The 15694-nt window shown below is 35.6% G+C and overlaps 1 long non-coding RNA gene across 1 annotated transcript in view; it reads right to left on the bottom strand.

Annotated features, from left to right (window-relative positions):
- LOC127840776 (uncharacterized) overlaps nucleotides 1–14719 on the bottom strand; it is a 28978-nt gene extending 14259 nt beyond the window's left edge. The window contains exon 1 of the long non-coding RNA XR_008030541.1: nucleotides 12330–14719. This is a non-coding gene — a long non-coding RNA (uncharacterized LOC127840776). The remainder of the gene's footprint in view (nucleotides 1–12329) is intronic.
- Between the last annotated feature and the right edge of the window lie 975 nt (nucleotides 14720–15694).

Raw genomic sequence — 15694 nt, 5'->3', positions numbered from 1 at the left:
GGTCAAGGTCACGGTGACCCAAAATAGTAAAATGGTTTCCGGATGATAACTCAAGAACGCTTATGCCTAGGATCATGAAACTTGATAGGTAGATTGATCATGACTCGCAGTTGACCCCTATTGATTTTCAGGTCACTATATCAAAGGTCAAGGTCACGGTGACCTGAAATAGTAAAATGGTTTCCGGATGATAACTCAAGAACGCTAATGGCTACAATCATGAAACTTCATAGGTACATTGATCATGACTCGAAGATGACCCCTATTGATTTTGAGGTCACTAGGTCAAAGGTCAAGGTCATGGTGACCCGAAATAGTAAAATGGTTTCCGGATGATAACTCAAGAACGCTTATGCCTAGGATCATGAAACTTCATAGGTACATTGATCATGACTCGCAGATGACCCCTATTTATTTTGAGGTCACTAGGTCAAAGGTTAAGTTCACGGTGACCCGTAATAGTAAAATGGTTTCCGGATGATAACTAAAGAACGCTTATTCCTAGGATCACGAAACTTGATAGGTAGATTGATCATGACTCGCTGATGACCCCTATTGATTTTCAGGTCACTAGGTCAAAGGTCAAGGTCTCGGTGACCCGAAATAGTAAAATGGTTTCCGGATGATAACTCAAGAATGCTTATGACTAGGATCATGAACTTCATAGGCACATTGATCATGACTGGCAGATGACCCCTATTGATTTTCAGGTCACTAGGTCAAAGGTCAAGGTCACAGTGACAAAAACATACTCACACAATGGCTGTCACTACAACGGAGAGCCCATATGGGGGGCATGCATGTTTTACAAACAGCCCTTGTTTCAGATATGCGCCTGTCTGCTATAAAAAGTATGTATTGAATTTTAGGCAGAATCAAGTTGATAAGAGATTTATCTACGGTGACAAACGAACGTAACGACTTACGTCGCAAAATACATGACAAAGGCAAAGCGAATAAAGAAATCTAATAATTTGCAATTCAAATTATTAAACACACAAGCATTCATTGAAGTAACAGATAAATAAATAATGCATGATCAGCTATATATATCTGATTTCAAAAGAAATATATAATTACGTGTATAATAGCACAATTTAAAAAAAATTACCGTTTCGGGTGTTTTTGTTTTGAATGTTATCGCGTGGCGGAATTAACATCTGAGCATGCGCATATTATTTAAATACTTCATTTTTCTGCGCGATTATTTAAATTAAAATTATCTCTTGAAAATAACTTCATATTAATCATAGTATATATAAAAACAAAGCCATATCAGAAACATAATTTTCGAAAAATGTGCGCCCGGTAGCTGATTTTGTCCTTTTTGGGCGGCCCAAATGGGACCCGTAAGGGACTCATATGGGCTGCATATTATTTGCTTACGCATTGATTTTCTATTTTTGGGTAAAATATTAGCAGTTAAGATCAAGTTTGTCATACATACGTTTTAAGAAATTAGTTTTTAATCAAATAAATAAAAGTGTATATCTTTTTCCTGATAGCGCAGTAATATGGGACCTTTATGGGACCCTTATCGGCATTCCCACATGGGCAAGCCCATATAGGTCCCAAATGACTTCCATATGGGTTTGGCCAGAAACAGCCCAGTAGCTGAGTTTGTCCTTTGTTGGGCGGCCCAAATGTGACATGTATGGGACCTATATGGGCTGCATATTATTTGCTTATGCATTGATTTTCTATTTTTGGGTAAAATATTAGCAGTTTAGATCAAGTAAGTCCAGCATATGTTTTAAGAAATGAGTTTTTTTATCAAATAAATACAAGTTTACATTTTTTTCCGGATAGCGCATTAATATGGGACCTATATGGGACCCTTAAGGGCATTCCCATATGGAACCCTTAAGGGCATTCCCATATGGGCTAACCCATATAGGTCCCAAATGACTCCCATATGGGTTTACCCGTATGGGTTTGCCCAGAAACAGCCCGGTAGCTGAGTTTGTCCTTTGTTGGGCGGCCCAAATGGGACACGTATGCGACCTATATGGACTGCATATTATTTGCTTATGAATTGATTTTCTATTTTTGGGTAAAATATTAGCAGTTTAGATCAAGTTAGTCCAGCATACGTTTTAAGAAATTAGTTTTTAATCAAATAAATACAAGTTTACATCTTTTTCCTGATAGCGCAAGAATATGGGACCTATATGGGACCCCAGAGGCGTATTAAAGTGGGGGGCTAGGGGGCTAAAGCCCCCCCCCCCCCCAGCTGGCTGGCAAGATACGATTTTTGTTTTTAAATGAGCCCCTTATAGTTTCAATCCACTTGTGTATTTCCTGTCATATGCCCCTAATTAAGCCATGAACAGCTGTCAATTTCAATCTGAACGCATCGGACAGTGGGCTACACCACACCGTCTCTCTGATGTACGTAGGCGGCCGGCATATTGGATTTGGAACTACTTTAGAAAACAAGATGGCGGCCTTCTCGTAAAGAGGAAAAATTAAAATGTGTCTTTTAGCTCGTCTTTTTCAAGATAACATTCTTTAAGTAATAATTTAATGTAGATCTGTGAATTCCCACAACGTATTTAAAAACTTGTTAAAATTTAAAGATGCCATTACTGACATACTGATAGGAGTACTTATAGTATTGACATCGAGTAAATTTAAAATTAAATCGACTGTTTTCGTTGTATTTTGAATTTTTGTGAGATACGAGGATTGCTTACATAAACATGATAAAGTATGAAACACATCACTCATTGTATGAGTATGGATGGCCGAGTGGTCTAAACGGTAGACTTTTACTCCATGGGGTCAATGCGCTATGGTTCAAGCCCGTTTGAGGGTTACTTCTATATTTTTATTCAATTTTATTCTTGTCTTTTTTATTGCAGCTTTTTAGATCCAATGTTTGCATTTATCAAAATAGCATAGAGTCTATAATGAAAAAAATTTTTTGGGAAGTTCTTATGTTATAGTTAGATTTTGTGACTTATCAATTTAAAGTATTTAATAACAAACTTCAATACATGTCTAATCTGTGAAAACGTCCCTTTGAAATTGCTAGTTTTCCTCTTACATGCCCTTGTATTTTAAGATAGAATACTTTCCTCTCCAGAGGAAAGAGGTATGGGTTTAAATCCCATCGGGGGCTTCAGAGGATGATCCATTTTGAGACAAATGTTAATATTTGCTTTAGTGTATCCCAAAATTAACCTAATATTAAATATATAACTGTGAAAGATAATTCAAAATAATGTTTGTTTCTATATACATTGTGATCCATGGACATGAACATTCAATTATGCAAGAAACATGTATGATTTAAGGGAAGAATACGACAGCAAACTTAGAATGGACATTTATTTTAGATTGTTAAGTAACTAAAAGTTAAACTATAAATGGTGTAAAGCTTGTCAAGTTGTGTATGTCGTCCTTGCTCCTGGACAGCAGAACAGTTAAGGCATAAATGATTACTCTTTTTCTTTAGAATCAACATTGATGCATTATTACTTAAGCAAAGTTGAACTTTTAAAAAACTCTATGAATTGGGAACTGAATTTTTCATGTTTCTCTGCTTTTTATTTACCTGTCATGAACATAATGTTACTGGTGAACAAATGCCTTCTCTCTTTACACTTTACAAGGAGATGGTGTTTTTCATATATATCCAGGTTAATTTGTATAAATACCGGGTAAGACCTCGTAACATATTTATATACATGTAATTAAGCAATACATTTATGATGATGACATTATGTGTTTCGCTGTAAATTTACAGAGAAAATATACTACAGCCGCATGTCAACAGAGTTGTTAAAAGGGCATTTAGACAGTATTGTCCCTGACTTTTGCCCATTTTGACATATTCTTATAAACAAGAGGGCCACGATGGCCCTGTATCGCTCCACTGCTAAAAAAAGGCTAAAACAAATATTTCTCAGCATGTGCAAATACTTAAATATAGGCCCTATTTTAGCACATGAACAATTTTGTGACCCCCTGGGCTGGTTAAAATTTAACCCCAGGGGCATAATTTGAGCAAACTTTGTAGAGGACTACTATACCTCACTACTTACAAAATGTGGTAGCCCTTGGTCCTAGAGTTAAGGATAAGAATATGTTAACAGTTTTCACAAAATAAGCAAGATATAAGCGTATATAATGTTCAATTTTGTGACCCGCAGGTCAGGGTCAAATTTGACCCAAAGGTCATAATTTGAACAACCTTGGTAGAGGACTACAAGATGTTACTGCATACCAAATTTGGAAGCTGTAGTACGAATGGTTTCATCATAAGATTTTTAAAGATTTCACAAAATAGGCGCTTCATAAGCGTTTATTCAATTTTGTGACCCCAGGGGCAGGGTCAAAGTTCACCCCAGAGGCATTATTTGAACAAATTTGGTAGAGGTTTATTAGATGCCACTACATACCAAATTTGGTAGCCCAAGGCCCAATGGTTATGAACAAAAAGATTTTAAAAGTTTTCACAAAATAGGCCCCATATAAGCGTATGTTCAGTTTTGTGACCCCCGGGCAGGGTCAAATTTGACCCAAGGGAAAAAATTTGAACAAATTTGGTAGAGGACTAAACACTGTATTATGTGAATTGGGAATAAGACATCAAACTGGGAATGGACATCATTTAGGTGATTTTCTCAAACAAGACTTTTCATTTCATGATCTACATATATTTTTGTAATATATTATCTATAATTTAAGCTTAATAAGAAATTTTCCATGACTTTTTCATTGACAGTGATTGAATTTTTATCATTTAAATTGTATTTTTAAAATGTGTCCATTCGCTGCATTGACACAGTTTCATTTCATGAGGATTTTTTTTTTTAATTAATATAAAATCCAGTTTTGAAGAAAAATCAATTTAAATGATGCTATTATATATGCAAGTATATGTTTTAATCATAATTTGTAAAACTAGATAAATACAACAGATAAAACTGCATATTATGCACTTTTGATAAAACACAATTTATTCCCAAATTGATGTCTTATTCCCAATTCACATAATACAGTGTTACTATTAGATTTCACTACATACCAAATTTGATAGCCCTATAGGCCGGATGGTTATGGAAAAGAATATATTTGAAGTTTTTACAAAATAGGCCTTATATAAGCATATGTTCAATTTTGTTACCCCCCGGGGCAGGGTCAAATTTGACCCCAGGGATAAAATTTGAACACATTTGGTAGAGAACTATAAGATGTCACTACTTACAAAATTTGGTAGCCCTAGGCCGAATGTTTATGGACAAGAAGTTTTTAAAGTTTTCACAAAAAAGGCTCCATATAAGCGTATGTTCAATTTTGTGACCCCCAGGGCTGGGTCAAATTTGACCCCAGGGGCATAATTTGAACAAACTTGGTAGAGGACTATAAGATGTCACTACATACCAAATTTGGTAGCCCTAGACCCAATGGTTATGGACAAGAAGGTTTTAAAGTTTTCACAAAAAATTAGCCCTTTATAAGCATATATTTAATTTTGTGACTCCCGGGGCAGTTTCAAATTTGACCCCAGGGTCATAATTTGCACAAACTAAGAAGAGAACTATTACATGTTACTACATACCAAAATTTGGTAGCCCTATGCCATACAGTTATGGACAAGAAGTTTTTTAAGTTTTCACAAAATAGGCCTTATATAAGCATATGTTCAATGTTGTGATCCTCGGCGCAGGGTCAAACTTGACTCAAGGGGCATAATTTGAACAAACTTGGTAGAGGACTATAAGATGTCATTACATACCAAATTTGGTAGCCCTAGGTCCAATGGCTATGGACAAGAATATATTTGAAGTTTTCACAAAATAAGCACTTTATAAGCATATATACAATTTTGTGACCCCCTGGGCAGTTTCAAATCTGAACAAACTTGGTAGAGGACTATAAGATGTCATTACATACCAAATTTGGTAGCCCTAGGTCGAATGGCTATGGACAAGAATATATTTGAAGTTTTCACAAAATAAGCACTTTATAAGCATATATTCAATTTTGTGACCCCCGGGGCAGTTTCAAATTTGACCCCATGGGCATTATTTTAACAAATTAAGAAGAGAACTATTACATGTCACTTCATACTAAATTTGGTAGCCATATGCCATACAGTTATGGCCAAGAAGTTTTTAAAGTTTTCACAAAATAGGCCTTATATAAGCATATGTTCAATTTTGTGACCCTCGGGGCAGGGTCAAACTTGACCCCAGGGGCATAATTTGAACAAACTTGGTAGAGGACTATAAGATGTCATTACATACCAAATTTGATAGCCCTAGGTCCAATGGCTATGGACAAGAATATATTTGAAGTTTTCACAAAATAAGCACTTTATAAGCATATATTCAATTTTTTGACCTCCGGGGCAGTTTCAAATCTGAACAAACTTGGTAGAGGACTATAAGATGTCATTACATACCAAATTTGGTAGCCCTAGGTCCAATGGCTATGGACAAGAATATATTTGAAGTTTTCACAAAATAAGCACTTTATAAGCATATATTCAATTTTGTGATCCCCGGGGCAGTTTCAAATTTGACACCATGGGCATTATTTTAACAAACTAAGAAGAGAACTATTACATGTCACTTCATACTAAATTTGGTAGCCATATGCCATACAGTTATGGCCAAGAAGTTTTTAAAGTTTTCACAAAAAAAGGCCATATATAAGCATATGTTCAATTTTGTGACCCCCGGGGCAGTGTCAAATTTGACCCCAGGGGCATAATTTGAACAAATTTGGTAGACTACTATTAGATGTCTCTACATACCATATTTTATAGCCCTAGGCCCAATGGTTATCAACGAGGAGATTTTGAAAGTTTTCACAAAATAAGCCTTAAAGAAGCAATTTTCAATTTTGTGACCCCCGGGGCAGGGTCAAATTTGACCCCAGGTGCATAATTTGAACAAATTTGGTAGAGGACTATTAGATGTCTCTACATACCAAATTTGATAGACCTAGGCCCAATGGCTATGGACGAGAAGATTTTTAAAGTTTTCACAAAATAGGCGTTAAATAAGCAATTTTCAATTTTGTGACCCCCGGGGCAGGGTCAAATTTGACCCAGGGGCATAATTTGAACAAATTTGGCCAGTGGAGCTAAAAACTGATTCTTTGTTTATCGTGCAAAGGGTATGGAAGAACATTTGTTGGTGCCTTTTAAAAAAGTTGTTTCATTGTGTGGAAAATTGAGTTAAAAAATGTATACACAATGCCTAATATGTGGCAAATTCCAACAATGTCTGTGGTTTTTCATGTAAAAACAAGAGATGTGTTTGTCAGAAACATAATGCCCCCCTATTGCACCGCTTTGAAGCCCTATATTTCACCTTTAAGGATGACCTTGACCTTTCAGTACTCAAAATGTGCAGCTCCATGAGATACACATGTATGCCAAATATCAAGTTGCTATCTTCAATATCGCAAAGGTTATAGGAAATGTTTAAGCTTTCGGACAGACAGTTAGCACATATAAGTTGGTTTTACAAATTCACTGAGTTTAAACATTGGGCACTTATATAGCTCAAAGTGACTGGGAAACAAATTCTTGTGTTCTGATTTACACTTGCAAAATTCAAAGTAAAGAATGGTAATTGTTCTCTTATTGCCAACAACTGCATAAATCTTAACATTGTAAATTGGTTGTTTTGTCTTTATTACTACTTTTGTACATTCTTTTGTATTGCCCTCTTTATATTAACTTTCAACATGTATATTATATCCAGTAATTGTAGATATCAGATGTTTTGTGATGTAAATGTGTAGGGTTCTTGTTACTTTTCACACCCATTTCCATTTCATAATGCCTTAACACTGATATAGGATATTAGTGATTTTTGATTATTGTATTTATGTAAACTTATTCTTTAAGCTGATGAAAGTGTCATCCTTTATTTTCACAAAGATCCTAGTATCATCGGTAGTGTTTTTTGTAAAGAACTTGAAAATTGTATTAAATGGTTAGTGGATAACAAACTGCCTTGGAAAAACTGGATGTTTAGTGTTTGGTTCCAAAAGGAAATTATCTAAACTTCATTATTTTAATGTAAAATGCAATGATCACACTATTGTTTCTCAATCATCTGTTGAAAACCTTGGTTCAATATTCGAAGCTGATCTTTCTGCTACATCTATTGTTAATAATATTATTAAAAAGGTGAACTGAAGAATAAGATTCTTCAGGGGCGTAGCTAGCATTTTTTTTGAGGCCTGAATATGTTATATATATATATAACCGGAATATATATTACTGTTGTTCAAATAAGTCATCAATAAAGTATTTGTACGTACATTTAAATGTGATGACAAGATAGTAGTAAACATTGTGTAACTAATGCTCTTTATTAAAGAGTCTTTAATAATATATGCTAATTACTATTTGATCTCAAGACTATAGTCTCAAGTTTAAATTAACGATATTTTTATGCGTATTAATGCCACCATTTTTGTACATTTTCCACCCATCTATAGGGCCCCATTGGAAATAAGTTGCAAACCTTTCATGGGACATCCTGTGGTATATATATTATGTCTTGATTTCAACATCTTGTAACTACTTGTTATTTCAGATTTCTTCCAAATACACTGACTATTTACTTGTAACTGAATGTAAATGATTAACTTTGACTGTGATATTTAAAATGTGATATATCAATGCATTGTGATCCAAAACCTGTGATAATTGTTTTCCAATTGCTAAATGTTCTAAATTGACTGTATTGTATGATCTGTACTTGTATGACATATATATACATATGCATGAATAAATCAATATTTAGAAAAGTGTGACTGACACTGTTTCCAGACATATTACAGTTAAATTACTTCATGTCAGTAATGGCAGTCAGGGATGGAAAATATCTTTTTACAATTGTTGCCTGCACTGTCGACCATATTTAGTGCTTTTGTTTCTCATCTAAAGAGTAAAGACCCAAAACCATGGGCATGCCTGTGATATGTTTCTTAAAGTTCCTTAAAGATAAATAATATAAATTTTAACAACACCACTGCTCAGTTTTAACATTTCCAGTACAGTATGTCTTTTTTTGAGAGGCCATTCTGAATTGAGTTCATTTCCAAGGGCAAAGTTATGCCTAATAATATATTAATATTACCAAACTGAACATTGTTACACTGTCCCTAATTTTAATGGCACTTGATTGTTTAAGGCTTTGAAAAGATAGTTGCCTGGTCGGGATAACAACATCTGGATAAATGCCTAGGATAAAATATAAACAATATCTGCCAGAAGTACTGTATGGTTGCCATCATCAAATGTACAGAAAGAATCGTTTTTGAAATTCAATCAAGCCCCACTCATTCCATTCCATGAAACCTTTCAGGTGTCTCAATACTGATAATAGCCCCACTGAGGGCCTTATGGCTATGGTCCATATACAGTTTGTGACTGCCTGGCTGGTCACTATAATGCCATTGGGACCAACGTGGAGTTTACTATTTCTTATATTACACGGAAGAGTTTTCTCTGTACCATTGTACAGTGTTGTACGATTGTTTATGGTATAGAACATAAACATATTGATTAAATCTCAAAGATTGTTGCCGGCAGCCGAACATCAGCAATTTTGCAATGAATATAATTTAAGAAATACTGATTCTTTTAAGTTTGAATAATGTTGTTGTTTTCACTTCAATAAACAACTAATTGGCTTTCTTAACATTTTATTAAAATTTGAAAATTTTGCATGCAATAATATCTAATTTTAAACATTAACATTAATGAATATTCTATTATATTACTCCTTAAAGATATTGGTCCTTATATATCTGTATTACCGGTTGATTTAGTGCAAATTTATTGGTGTGTAACCCGAACTATATTTTCGGTGTAATATCTTCCGCCTAGAGGCGTTAGACATATCCTTCCACCAAATACACCCGAGAGACGATCGCCGTTATGGCGGAATTGTCCGAGGAGTCCCGATTGCTGTCAATTTGTGTGATCAGCCCCCATGCACGTGTACAGACGATCTAACCTTCGCCAGCTAAACTGCACGCTTCACTGACTGTAAGTGATAAGCTGCGCTATTTGATTAGCTATAGGTAAATGTTTACAAATGGCTCATTAATTTTTCGGTAAGTTTCTTTGATGAATTTAAAGGGGCCTTTTCGCAGATTTTGGCATGTATTGAAGTTTGTCATTAAATGCTTTATATTGATAAATGTTAACATTGGGTCTAAAAATATCCAGTAAAAAAACAAGAATACAATTAAAGACTTTAAAAAGATTAAACCTCAATGGGGCTCGAACCACTGACCCCTGGAGCCATGGAGCAAAAGTCTACCGCTCTATCATCATTCGACCATCCGCATAGATAGAACTTGAAATAAAGAGTGTTGTTAAAATGTTATTTTTATAATTTGTAAAAAAAGGTTTATCAATGACTTTGCCTTATTTGACAGTTTTTGAACCACAAGATTCAACAAGATATACATAATATGATTACAACCAAGTTTGATAAATATCCACCCATACAATAGGGTGACTTAGTAGGATATCCAACATGGTTAATTAGGAGGTCCATCCAACTAACACTGTTAAAAATTTCTGGATAAAGATTATGTCCCCCACCACTTTAGTGGTGGGAGAGACATTTGATTTACCCCTGTGTATCTGTTTGTCTGTCACACTTGATGTCTGAACTAAAGTTCTTGTTTGTTTTACATGCACTTTTATCATGCAAAATGCTGATTAGATAGCATGAATTTGCGTCATTTCAAGGTGCCATTTCAACAAAATTTCGACACCCTCCCCAGTTCAGCACCCCTCTGAAAATTTTCTTGATACGCCTCTGGATTATTCATTTTTATAATAACACAAACTTATCAACTTTGTCATATTAAATAGTATACGCTGTCTCTGCTTACGTTTAAGTGGCGTCAAAAAATCATAACATTTGATAATGATATAGAGAGTTTTTGTTAGATTTGGTGGAATGTCGATTTTAATTCACGAGTGATCATAGAAAATGATATTTTCACGGGTGGCGCATCATCATCACCACCACCATCATCATCATCATCATCATCATCATCATCACCACCACCACCACCATCATCATCATCTTCTTCTTCTTCTTCTTCATCATCATCGGCATCGTTATCATCGTAATCTTCATCCTCATCTTCATCCTAATCGTAATCATCATCATCATCATCATCATCATCATACCAGAAGTATTAGAACGGCATGGTGTAAAGGAGTTAAATGCTCTATTTGTAGACATCGTTCCAAAACAACAATGTGCAATTTCTCGTTATTGTCTTGATCTGTTTTTAGAAATAAGGAATATAAAAGTGGAGTGTTTGACGTGCCTTTGAGTGTATATGAATTTATGGATTGCTTCAAAATAATGTTTATGTTGTCGAAAAAATAGCTCCACTTGTTTTTATAAAGCTGTTAGACTGTTTGATTACTTTATACAGGCTTTGGTAGGGATCCCGATGAATATTATTGGGATTGCATGCTTGACATTGGCAATCAATACGTGGGGAAAGGAGATGTTTGGCCTGGGCGAGCTGCAACCTTTTCTGCGTAATGTGACAGCAAGAAACGACAGCTTGGTTGGACGATGCATCTGATCAACATTTAACAAAAACACGAATGCAGAGGACGTGGGTGCTGCGTCCCTTCTTATTATATCACCGAGGTTTAATTGCCCTCAATTGGAGAGATGTCTCAACAGTAGATTCGTACTTGATACTTACATATCACAGAGCTTGAATCAACGCAAACTTGACAACGGAATACTTATTAAACTGATGTGTTTGTTAGGCCACTCCAAAATGATCTGTTGGTCGTCGGATTTGCCGCACCTATTTTTTCAAAATTTACAATGCAAAATGTTGCTTAGTCAATAACAAAACGTATATAAATAGAGATCAATTGATTTGGAGGAAATTTAAACATGTTATGTTAAGTTTCAACGCTCAACGTTTACGGACTTACGGATTAGATATATTTGATACGAGAAAAACTACGTCACTTCTTCGATATATCCTGTTTATTGATAGATCTTTGTTCGCAGATTGTGGACATAGCAAAACTGAAAAACATTGTTTCCAATTCATGATCACAAGATACGATTAAACAGACCAATTTGAAAAATTTCATTGATAACTCGAAATTAAAGCTACAAACTTCCTGGTTATTCATTCGTTGAGGTCAATGTGGAAAGCGTATCAAGACGGTTTACAGCTATTTATAACTCTTTGGTTGTAGTCTGAAATGATCACGTTGCCGAAACTAACCAACCGCATTCACTCTCCGAATCTACTTGCTATTAAAAAAAGCTAAAATCTACTACCTCATGACATAATAGTAGTTGTTGGAGAATCCATCCGTCATATGAGAGGTTATGCCCTTTTATGAAATTTTAAAACAAACCGGATGAGAATATAAATAATGTGTTATCGTCGACTGTCACCATTCATTCGGTAGTAGTCATACTATCTTAAACTTTAATTAAGAGATGTTAAGCAAAGCTTTATCTACTTATCTAGTTGCGGAAATACTTTGGTGAATACTTAATAATCGACAAGTGACCGGAAACAGATGCGACGGATAACCCTGTTTCACTATTTTTCACCGACTATAGCGATGGCAACCGAGGATCACTTGTAACGTATGTAATTACTCTCACCACACCCATGACGGCTGTCTTTTGATTTGTCGGGAGTATGACAGTAAGCCTTGCAAGTCGTGGTCTAGAAAGATGCTATACGAAAGCTACAACGATAATGTCTCCCTTTGATAGACACAGTACAATATAACTCTATACAAATGTATGTACATCCGGTCCAAAATACAGAGGCGTTTAAAATGCTTTGTTATTTAACGGAAATACCCTGATTACCCACATCAAAAATAATACCATCCCCTTATAAAGAACGCTTACAAAAATACTCGAAATATGTGATACCAAAGCTACAACAATAATATTTCCGTTTGATAGACAGACTACAATTGTACTCTACTCAAATGTATGAGCATCCCGTCTAAACTACATATTTGTTTTCAATGCTTTGTTATTTCATCGAAATCTCCTGTTTTAACCACACCAATATTATGACTATCCCCTTATAAAGAGCAATTTTTAAAACAGTTTTTTTTTTATTATTTTCGATTATGTGGTTGAAAACCTCGATTAAACGAATACACCGCTATTTCCATCTTACAACAAACCTCAGACTGAATATAATACTTTTATCAGATACATGTATTGGTATCAATGTCATTTCACGGTCGTTTATCACTGACATCGCTTTTGTTTTAGATGCAACAATGAACGGGTCAATGATACGTTTTAGATGGCGATAAGAACCTAAGTTTCCAAAATATATGGTGAAATCTACAGGATGAGAATGTTTGATATGGGTTTATTCAACATGTTTCGCATTTGTTAAAATCGGGAAATTATGTTCGATTTGACGCAAAATAATTTATCCACAACTGTGCAGAAACATATACTCACAACCCATTTGGAAACTTTGTGACATGGTTGAACTTTTAAAAGCAAATCGATGTTTTTGTACCTGTTTGAAGAGCAAATTTCCACCAAATTGTATCGCTACCGTTACATCATCGATTGCTTGCAACATATACAAGTTGCTGCATGAACAAAACATTGGCTTGCCGATCGAATAATAGTTTTGCATCATTTGAAAAGAGATGGAGTCATTTACAAAGATGTGACGCTAAGAAAATGAGGTGTCCAGCTATTCACATTGTGGTCTGTGGGATCTCAATGATACGTATATCCCACTGATCGCTTTCGAAGAGCCCTGCATTTACATTAACAAGTTGCAATGTCTTTATGGTATTTCGTATCTGCATGAAACGACTTCACCGCTATTCACTGTGTGGTAGTTCGTATCTCCATGAAACGACTTCCCCGCTTTTCATTGTATGGCCCGTCGTATCTAAATGATATGACTAAGCCGCTATTCACTTTGTGGTCGGTCGTAAATATATGATACGAATTCCCCGCTTTTCATTTGTTAGTGTGTCGTATCGCCATAACTAAATGATACGATTTCCAAGCTATTCACTGTGTGGTATTTCGTATCTCCATGATACGACTTATCCGCTATTCACTGTGTGGTCAGTCGTATCTAAATGATACGCTGTCTCCGATATATTCAGTGTGTGGTATTTCGTATCCCCATGATATGAATTCTCCTCTTTTCACAGTATGATCCGTCGTATCGAAACTTTACGACTAAGCCGCTATTAACTTTGTGGTGGGTCGTAACTTAATGTATACTATACATTACATATACTATAATAGTATAAGAATACCCCGCTTTTCACTTTTTGGCATATCGTATCTCCATGATAAGCTATCCACTGTGTTTTATGTTGTATCTAAAAGATACAACTACCTCGCTATTAACTTTGTGGTATTTCTTATCTGTATGAAACGACTACTCCGCTATTCACTTTGTGGTATGTAGTAACTAAATGATACGATTTCCAAGCTATTCACTGTGTGCTATTTCGTATCTCCATGATACCACTACTCCGCTATTCACTTTGTGGTCTGTAGTATGTAAATGATACAACTTTAAAGCTATTCACTGTGTGGTCTTTTTTATCTTCATGATACGACTTTCACGTTTTTTATTGTATGATCTGTCGTATGTAAATGATACGACTAAGCCCCTATTCACTTTGTGGTCGGTCGTAACTATATGATATGAAATCCCAACTTTTCACTGGTTGGTGTTTCGTATCTCCATGAAACGACAACCCTGCTAATAAATTTGTGGTCAGTCTTACGAATACCCTGCTATTCACGTTTTGGTATTTCGTTTCTCCATGATACGACTACTCCGCATTTCACTTTGTGGTCTGTCGTACCTCCATGATATGACAACCCGCTGTTACTGTGTGGTCTATCGTATCTAAATGATTCGACTAATCCGATATTTACTGTGTGGTCCGTCGTATCTAAATGATACGACTACTCCGCTATACACTTGGCGGTATGTCGTATCTAAATGAAACGGCTAATCCGCTTTTCACTTTTGGCATGTCGTATCCCCAAGATACGACATCTCCGCATTTCACTTTTTGGTAAGTTTTATCTAGATGGTACGACTACCCCACTATTCACTTTCACGGAGAGCCCTGCTTTTACATTCGGAAGATGCGCTGTATCAGATGCGCTGCATGCAAATCATTATAGCCAACGTAATGCCATATTGCCATATTGCAGATTTAATGTCGGTTTGTTCCTCTTTACAAACTTTCTTGTTTGATTGTACAAACATATCTGATATATGAATAATCATCGAAATATATTTCTCCTGTCAACAATAATCATTTGGTAACTATACAAAATTCGTGAAATACAGCCCGATGATCGGAAAATACGTCGTCCGCTGATCGGACGGTAATCGGTCTCTATTTGTGACCGAGGTATCAAACTGTGTCACTCATCAGACGGCGGACGGCTCCGACGTGTCCAGTCGTCCAGATCCTTGGAGATAGGACACATTGGCCGGCGACCGGATTATTTTTGACTGAGGCATAAGGCGTTGATGTTTTGAATACCTTTTATTGTTCAATGCTTTGTGTTCGTATTGTTTGACTTTACTGCAAGAAAACTCGGTGATTTTTAAAGATATTCAGGAAGAACATTGAACACATGAAACTCTGCAGATGGTC

The sequence above is a fragment of the Dreissena polymorpha genome, chromosome 1, assembly GCF_020536995.1.
Source record: "Dreissena polymorpha isolate Duluth1 chromosome 1, UMN_Dpol_1.0, whole genome shotgun sequence".
Taxonomy (NCBI): Eukaryota; Metazoa; Mollusca; class Bivalvia; order Myida; family Dreissenidae; genus Dreissena; species Dreissena polymorpha.
Note: the sequence above shows the minus strand (reverse complement) of the source record. Positions and strands in the feature narration are given on the sequence as shown.